At 45.5% G+C, this 9,698-nt stretch overlaps 1 protein-coding gene across 8 annotated transcripts in view; it reads right to left on the reverse strand.

The window, feature by feature from the left end:
- Positions 1-9,468, reverse strand: part of JAKMIP1 (janus kinase and microtubule interacting protein 1) — a 343,790-nt gene extending 334,322 nt beyond the window's left edge. For 5 of the 8 annotated variants that reach the window (XM_073610383.1, XM_073610357.1, XM_073610340.1 and 2 more), the window contains exon 1: positions 9,287-9,468. The gene's annotated coding sequence lies outside the window, so the exon portion shown is untranslated. The remainder of the gene's footprint in view (positions 1-9,286) is intronic. The other 3 variants (XM_073610378.1, XM_073610371.1, XM_073610349.1) reach the window with 1 other exon arrangement.
- Positions 9,469-9,698: the final 230 nt, after the last annotated feature.

A 9,698-nucleotide genomic window follows, 5' to 3' on the forward strand; every position in this document is an offset into this window, starting at 1 on the left:
GAACCGCTCTGTTCAATGCTACACTATAGGAAACAGGACACGATAGGAAGGTGGGGTGGGGATTTTAGGTGGTGCAAAAATGTTGTCAAATATATTCAGTAAAAGGAGATTTATTTCTTATTTTGAGGAGCAAAATAATATATATATATATATATATATATATATATATATATATATATATATATATATATAAACAAATGACACAGGCATGTACGATACTGATATTACGATGTTAAACAGGACAGCATGATAAAAAAATCCCGACATGTTTCGCCCATAGATCGGGCTTCTTCAGGGGGGCTGTCTTTTGGAAGTACAGGCCTTCTGTGTCTCCACTCCCAGGGCAATGCTTCTAGCCCAGTTTACCCAGAAAATGAGGGCTAAGGTCCCACCGCCGTCTCCTCAGAGGCTGACAATGCAAGTCGGGACCACAAGCAAATGGGGGTCACAGAGGGAACAAAAGGACCAGAATATAGACCCAAAAGGAACTTAAAAACCAAGGGACTTGTAAAGGCTACATAACAGCACTGAAGGTACTCATCAGGCTGGCAGTGTGTAGCAGCACATCATGTCCCAAGGGGCTCCAGCGGAAACAGGAAGTGATGAGCATACATCACTTCTGGTTTCCTCAGCACCATTTAAAAATGGAAAGCATTTTATCATATTAATCTTGGGCAGAGGAGGGATCTCTATCTCTGTAAAGAGTACCTGTCTCCGCCTAATGCTGTCACAAGGGATGTTTATATTCTTTGTGACAGCAATAAAAGTGATAAAAAAAAAAAAATTCAAGCAACAGTGTAAAAATAAAGATAAGTAAATAATAATAAAACATTTTTTTTATTTACAGCACCCCTGTCCACCCCATGTTTGCGCGCAAAGGCGAATGCATGCGTCTGTTCTGCACGCATGCAAACAGCATTCATCCTGTACATGTGAGGCATCACTGCAAACGTCAGATCTTGGGCAGTAATTTTAGCACCAGACCTCCTGTGTAAATCTAAAGCGGTAACCTGTAAAGGCTTTTAAAGCGTCGCCTATGGATAGTAAAATTTAGGCCATTTGTTGCTGTTGCATGGGTATGCGCAATTTTAAAGCATGTTTGGTATTTATTTACTCAGCATAACATCATTCTTTATATTTTACCAAAAAATTGGGTTATGTATTGTATTTTTTTTTTGCATTAAAAGTCAAAATTGTGTTTGAAAAACCGTTGCGCGAATAACATGTGACATACAAATTGCAATACCTACCAATTTATTCTCTAGGGACTCTGCTTTAAAAGTAAATAATGTTTGGGGGTTCTAAGAAATTTTCGAACAAAAAAAATTTAAAGTTTAAGTCGCCATAAAGTCCCTGCCATTTTTTTTTAAAGCATCAGACATTCCTAAAAGCACGTCTGCCTTAAAAAAAATACATCAACCCTTTATATTTTCCATCCTGGGAAAAAAAAAATCTTTTTTTTAATTATCAGGACAAGTAGATTGTCATGAGGGACAAGTAGATTGGGAGCCGGATTTAGTCCCTTGGACAAGTTGGTTTTAAAAAAAATTCCACACCCCTGAATTCGTTGAGCTAGATGGATTAGTGTCTTTTTTCAACCTGAATAACTATGTAACTATGTATGTAAAATGACGTTTGAAGTTACCTTAACATGTTAAGGGTTATATAATTACATTATAAACAGATTTACATCAAACTTTAAATACCTGAAACACAAATGTTACTAGTCATCAACACAACTTGCTCACACATACATAATTAGAGCAGCAAAACCATGGCGCAGAGCTAAAGAATTGTTGGTAATATTACATCCAAATCAAACACCCCATATGTGAAATTCTGCTGTGGCAATGACTAATACACTAAACTGCATGTGACAAATCACATCCTGTCAGAAGATATAAGAAATTTCTGTCAAAGTGCCCCTATGCCATGTACTTTGTACTACATTGTTCTGCTCAGGCTAATGTAATGACAAGCTGAAATCTATTCCTTCCAATAAGTCCAATGTGCGCTGAGTGAAAATGGAACATGCTACATTTAAATGCATTGCAGAAAATAAAAGAAAGTACTTCTGCTTCTACTGTGCAAAAAAAAAAAAAAAAAAATGCTATATAACACATAAAAAACGCATGTCGGAGCACACCAACTTAAGTGGATTTAACCCCTTGGTGCTCAACCTGCGGCCCCCTTTGGCTATATGATGTGCAGCCTTCGGACCTCAGCAGTTTGTAGTAGGAACATTGATTAGGGCAGCTTTTCTCAACCTTTTAACCTTAGAGGAACCCTTAAAAATAATTTTCATGTCTCGGGGAAGCAATGGTAAAACAAATTCATTGGTGGTCAGTGGGAAAAATGCAACTTACATTGGTAGTCAGTGGGAAAAAAAGCCACTTACATTGGTAGTCAGTGGGAAGAATGCCCCTTACATTGGTAGTCAGTGGGAAGAATGCCCCTTACATTGGTAGTCAGTGGGAAGAATGCCCCTTACATTGGTAGTCAGTGGGAAGAATGCCCCTTACATTGGTAGTCAGTGGGAAGAATTCCACCCTTACATTGGTGATCCGAATGTTACCCTTCCAAAAAAAAAAAAAAAAACTATTGTTGAAATGCCACTAGTTGTGGCACGTAGCATTGGCGATTGGAAGGAACCCCTAGCAACCTCTGGAGAAACCCTGGTTGTGAATGCCTGGATTATGGTCATAGCATTGATCTCTACTAGGCTCATGTAACATGTTCCCAGTTTCATATTGTCTTCTACAGCATATCCCCAGCCAACAAAGTAGTATATCCACAAGTTTCAGTTTGTGTGGCCCTTTGGTGATGTCAGGGGCCACATTTGAGGCTCCTTTTATCTCATAAATTGACAACCACTGGTTTAATGTGTCAATATCATGCAGTTAACTCAATGGACATGGTGTGATGCCAGTCTAAGTACTTCTAAATCCACCCAAAGGCTCCTTTCACACATACGGACCATTCATTTCTTCAGTTCAGTCACGTCAAAACGGATGAAGTATTCATCCGTTTTTCATTCGTGCTCATCAGTTTTCATGTTTTTCATTCGTTTTTTACAAAAAAAAGTGACTGAACTGAACTTTAAACACTGTATACAAATGGTTGCTAAGGAGGGGGCCGGGAAGCTGGCTGCCGCGTCCTTAACAACCGATGAGCCATCAGCTGTCAGTGGGGTTCCCCACTGACAGCTTAATGTAAGAAAAAAATTGCCAGCAAAAGAATATCCCCAAAAAAACAGAGTGGGTTCCTCCCCCCAGGGCCATACCTGGCCCTTTGGGTCTAGTATGGATTTGCAGGGGACCCCTCCCCACGCCAAATTTTTTTTTATTTGAGTCCCCCCCAATCCATACCAGACCCTTATCCGAGCATGCAGCCCGGCAGGTCAAAGGGAGGGGACGAGCGAGCACCCCCCCCCCCCAACCTGAACCGTACCAGGCCGCATGCCCTCAACATGGGGGGGATGGGTGCTTTGGGGCAGGGGGACTTCATGTTGATGGGCACAAGGGCCTCTTCCCGACAACCTTGGCTAGTGGTAGTTGGGGTCTGCGGGTGGGGGGGCTTATTGGAATATGGAAGCCCCCTTTAACAAGGGGCCCCCAGATCCCGGCCCCCCCATGTGAATCGTACCCAATACCCATTCACCCCAAAAAAGGAGTGAAAAGTAAGAAAGAAGAAGAGCCGGTTTTTGACAAGTCCTTTATTAAAAAAGAAGCCCCGAGCCGTCTTCTCCCATTGCCGTCTTCTCCCGGAGCCGTCTTCTTCTTGTGCCATCTTCTCCCGGAACTGTCTTCCTCACCGATGCTGTCTTCTTCCTCGCCGCCAGTTACCCGCTAAAAAAAAAAAAAGCTGCTCTTCTTCTGAGGCTGTCTTCCTCCTTTTTGTTGTCCCCCGCTGTCTGGCACCTTTTTTATAGCCATGGGGCTATATCCCTTGTAAAGTCATCGCATGGCCACGTCCCATGGCTATATAAGAGATGCCAGACAGCGGGTGACAACACAACGGGGGAAGATAGCAACAGAAGAAAAGCTGCCTTTTTTTTTCTAAAGCGGCTAACCGGCGGCGAGGAAGAAGTCAGCACCGAGAGAAGGCGGCTCTGGGCTTTTTTTAATAAAGGACTTGTCAAAAACCGGATCTTGTTTTTTTTTACTGCTTTTTTTGGGTGAATGGGTAGGGGTACCCGATACCCATTCACATAGGGGGGGGGCAGGTATCTTGGGGCCCTGTTGTTAATGGGGACTTCCAGATTCCGATAAGCCCCCCACCCCGCATAACCCGACAACCACCGGCCAGGGTTTTTGGGAAGAGTCCCTTACCTGGGGGCAAGGTGCTTAGGGGGGGGGGGGAGGCAGAGCCTGGTATGGTTCGGGGGGGGGCAACTCACTTGTCCCCTCACTTTTCTGACCTGCCGGTATGGGCCTGGTATATTTCTTTACATCCAGCTGTCAGTGGGGAACCCCGCTGACAGCTGATGAATCATCAGTTGTTAGGGACACGGTGGCTGGCTTCCCGGCCCCCTCCTTAGCAACCACTTATATACAATGTGTTCAAAAAGGGGAAAAAAAAGGGTTTAAAAACGGATGTCGGCGGCTCAGATGTAAGCGGATCATACGTTGTCATACGTTTTTCCATAGGAATAAATTGATGTCCGGTTTTCATCCGTCAGGGGATGGATGAAAAACGGACGAACGGTCCATATATGTGAAAGGGGCCTAAATATTCCTTAGTAGTACCTAAGTATTATGTACTACTAGACTAGTACTGAAGGCCCTATACTCAGGTCCACCTTTCCGTTTTTCAGACAGATCTGATTGGAAGCTCCATGAAGCTCTATGGGTGGGTGGATGTGTCCATTTCCATCTGCTTGCCACTCAGTCCATCCAGGTCAGAAAATAAAATGGAAAAGCTCTGCATCCTCTTCCATATATTCCAACCTAAACAAGATGGACTAGAGGCAGCCTGATGTAAGTGGACACAAGTCTGTTTAGACCTGGCTGCCCACAGATCAAACACAGGTCCAGAACGCTCCAGTGTGTAAAAGTAGAAAACAAGTAAATGGGCCCAGATATCACAAAACTGACCCCCATCCCATTCTACTCTTATTCTGCAGGGAATCCTTGACCACTCCCCAGATGGAGCCTGCCTGTGTAAAATCAGACAGGGCCCATGTGAAAGACCCTCGTACCAGATTTCTTCCAGAACTACCGGGAGACCTGACTGTCTGTCTGTCCAATATCCAGGTTTCATTATAAACACCCGCAGGCCTATTCGGAAAACACAAAACCAGTGCAAAGGACAATCAGAAAACATGGCAACCAAACAGGAATAATCCAATCATCAGGCCACATCCACAGCGGCTCCTGTGTTTGGTTTATTTAGGCCTCACATGTCAGGGCAACAAAGCGTACAATGGAGCGTGATTTCTGTGCTCAGGAGTCACAGGTGATTGGATACAACCAGCAGCATTCTCTGTACAAACCAATGACAGGCGGACAGACCTAGTGTTTAGATCCGTACAGGGACGGATGTGTGTATAGACACGGCGTCTGTCACCCTGTCATTGATCTGTACACTGGTGACTCCGGGGTACAGAAATCACGCTCCTGTGTACAATGTGCAGCCGTGTGACTGAGGAGGAATTATCTGAGAAATATAAACAAACATTATGCCTCCAAATCAAGTTCTACCTCATTTAAAGGCTACGTTTTATAAAGCATTCCATGCAGTCAAAACCCCCCAGTAGCTATTAAACTGTTCAATTTTGTACAATGTTCATTCATTTTATTGTCATACAGGTAGGCCATTTGGGTTCCCCTGGAAGCCTGTCAGAAAACCTCCCAGTCTTCATAGCCTGGCTTGTTGTTAGGATGTGAAAACTGTCGGCCTGTCACTCCCAGCATGACAAGGGTGAAAACCAAGATTTTACATCCTAGAAACAAGGCAGGACATGGGGGTTGCTAACTGGGAGTTTTTCAGCCAGGCTTCTGAGGGGACCCTGATGGCATACAGGTATGACCGTAACATTAATGAACAATTTACGAAGCTGCACAACTTTTTCAACCACTCAAAGACTGCCCGCCCGCAACGTACTGTGGGCAGGCGGCCTGTGCAAGCACAGTGATGTACCTGTACGTTGCTGGCTGTTTCCGGGTACAGGGCGCGGAAGCCCCCACCTACCAACTCCCGCTGTGATTGGACGCAGGAGGGTTTTGTCAGCAGGTCCCAGCCAATGATTTATGGCTGGGACCTGCTGATCGGCTGTGTCCAATCACAGCCCAGAGCCCTGTGTTGACAATCAACACAGAGCTCTGTGCAGAGGGAACAATGGGGTTAATTTACTAAAGGCAAATAGACTGTGCACTGTGCAAAATGCAGTTTCACTCTGCCAGGGCAGTTGCTCCAGAGCTTTGTAAATGAGGTAAAACTTCACTTTGCAAAGGACCCCCAATCACATGCAAGGAGAATTTAAAAAAAAAACAGCATTTTTCCTTTCGTGTGATTGGATGATGGAAGTCAGCAGAGCTTCTGCTCATTTACTTAGCTCTGGAGCAACTGGTCTTGCACAGTGCAGTGGCGCTTTGAAAAGTGCACAGTCTATTTGCCTTTAGTCAATCAATCCCAGTCCCAATGCTCCACCAAGTATGTTTTACTGCATATACAGACTGATTTTACTGTTGTGGGTTTTTTTAATCAATAATTGAAAAAAGAAATATTTATAATAATGTCCCATATAGTGACTCTGTGGTGACGATCCAAGCAATATGACCGCAATTTGTGATTTGCGTTTTTTATGCTGTTTCTCTTTTTTTTGTTTGAAAAATGTAATCGTTCTAAAAATGCAATACATGATTTTCTGCAGCTTCTCCATTGAAGGTCATTAAACCAAAAAAAACAAAAAAAAAAGCACCGTTTTGCGTTTAAAAAAAGTCCCTGACTCTTTCCAAAAAAGCAGAGGCACAAAAAAATACACTGAGGTGAACATGTTCCATAGGAACCATGGTAACAATAATGTCCTGCGTTTCTGCAAAAAGCATGAAAAAACGCATTGGTGTGAACGGAGCCTTAATCATTCCAAGCGTCTATATCTGTGTCCATGTGTCTAGATGTAATTAAGAAGAGTCCTATAAGTCCCAGTTCTCACTTATGCGATGTGGGAACCAGTGCCATTCCAGTGCTGGTTCCCGCATCCCATGTCACTCACAAGAGGTTCACACTACCCTATGAGAACCGATGCGGGTGTTAATGTAAACTTCACCACTAAAGGACCAAGCCTCTTTTTTAGATGTGTTGTTTACAAGTTAAAAACTGTTTTCTTTGCTAGAAAATTACTTAGAACCTGCAAACATTATACATTTTTTTTTCTAACACCCTAGAGAATAAAATGGCGGCCGTTGCAATACTTTCTGTCACACTGTATTTGCGCAGCGGTCTTACAAGTGCACTTTTTTGGGAAAAAATACACTTTTTTGATAATCTCACGTACGCGTTCCTTCTGCACGTGAGCTCGACGGGACGGAGCGTGTTTAAAAAATGGTTTTCTTATTTATTTTACCTTTTATTTTTTATTTTTACACTTTTTTTTTTTTAAATTGTGTCACCTTTATTCCTATTACAAGGAATGTAAACATCCCTTGTAATAGAAAAAAAGCACAACAGGACCTCTTAAATATGAGATCTGGGGTCAAAAAGACCTCAAAACTCATATTTTTACTAAAATACCATAAAAAAAAATGTCATTTAAAAATAAAAATAAAAAAATGGTCCTTTAAGAGCTGTGGGCGGAAGTGACATTTTGACGTTGCTTCCGCCCTGCAATGTCATGGAGATGGGTGGGGGACATCTTCCCCTCACTTGTCTCCATGCCCAGCTAGTGACAGCATCCAATCGCCTCCATTGACAGCTCCGGTAAGGGATAGAGGGCACCGGAGCGCGGCAGGATAGGGGTTGCTCCTCTCCCGCCGCCGATAAAGGTGATCTTGTGGCGAATCCGCCACAGAGACCACTTTTATCTTGAAGCGGACCGCCGGCTGAAGAAGAGGATACCGGGGTTATGGTAGCTAGCTGCTGCCATAACAACAATATCCCCCTTCAAATTAAGGACGTATTTCGGCGTGCGGCGGTCCGGAAGTGGTTAATGACACCCCTAGATCAGTTTGCAGATCGCAGTGTGAACCGTCAAATGGTGCAAGAATCGGGTCCCATAGATGTGAACACCCAATGCGATCCGATTCCGATGCGGACCCAAAAAAAGGGTCCTGCACCATTTTGGTGCAAATGCGATGTGATTTCCGCTATACAGTTTCTATGGCTGAATTCTCATCACACAGACATCGCATGTGATCTGCACAGCAATGCGATGTCTGTCATCGCACACACGTGTGAACCCAGCCTTAAATGCATGTGTGTCGCTGCCTGTGTGAATGAGGCCTCAGTCGCTGAGCATTTGTTCACACGTCTGGAGCTGCGTGCAGACGGCCTATGTTAGTGAATGGAGATGCGGCGGCTGTACGCACGTCCACTGTCTAGGCCCCGCCCCCCCATGTCTGTACAGCCGCTGCGTCTACATTCACTACCATAGGCTGCCTGCACACAGCTCCAGACGTGTCAGCGAACGATGAGGGCGTGTTTATGAAGGTCTCACCGTTGCTATGGCTGACCGCTCTTTACCGAACAAGTCCGGATCTGTGTGTAGGGTGCGGTATCCCCTAGCGACCAAATGGAATCGAACTTTCGCCGAGCGGAATCTGGCAACCTGGTTGCTATGGCGATCTTGACATCCTGTACATTCCTCCCATTACAGGCAGAGCTCAGCACATAGCCGGCTGACAATAGTATGAGGACGGCTCTTCTCCCCCACCCATCTCCCACATTATATATATATATATACACCCTCCAGGTATATATACACCCCCCATGTACAGGGGACAGCCCTGACAGACAATGTCATCCCAACCACACCCTCCTGTCACAGAACACAAGTCTGCAGATCTGCTTATCAGTCCTCAGCAGACATCCCCATTCATCATCACAGGGACTGATCACAGGACTATGGGGGGGTCATCCTGACATTGGCACCCCCCCCCCCCCCAATATGGGTGTGCCCGGCTGTGCCCCCCTCCCTCCCCCTGGCACACACAGATCAGTGTAGACGGTGCTGGGCAGATCATACCATTACCCGGCCAGCTTGGAGGGTGAGGTCCTCCTGGAAGAATACCCCCTCCCCTCCCCCCCCCGCCTGTCACTGCCCCCGACACCCTGCCATGACACTTACAGGGAAGGCTGCTGCTGGTGAGGTCACAGGAGCCGGGAGACGCGGAGGAGTGACAAGGAGCCCTCCATTCACCATCCCGTCTGGAGGAGCTGTCCCTCTCCGCCCGGTGCTGCTGCTGCTGCAGTGCTGTCTGTGCTCCGAGCCTGGGAAGAGCCTGCACCACGTGTGTGTCATTCCGGGGCTCAGCCAGGGACGGCGGCGACACCTGCTGGACACACAGCGAATGGCAGCGCTGCCCTGCCTCAGAGAGCTACAGCAGTGCTGGTCAACTTTAGTAACTACAGAGGAGGGGGGGGGGGCTGACCATTGTATGAGGGGGAGGGGAGGCCTTTATATCATCACCACAGAGCACCCCACAATGTACCCCACAATGTACACACCTTTATATCATCACCACAGAGCACCCCACAAT

The sequence above is a fragment of the Aquarana catesbeiana genome, linkage group LG01, assembly GCF_042186555.1.
Source record: "Aquarana catesbeiana isolate 2022-GZ linkage group LG01, ASM4218655v1, whole genome shotgun sequence".
Classification (NCBI taxonomy): Eukaryota; Metazoa; Chordata; class Amphibia; order Anura; family Ranidae; genus Aquarana; species Aquarana catesbeiana.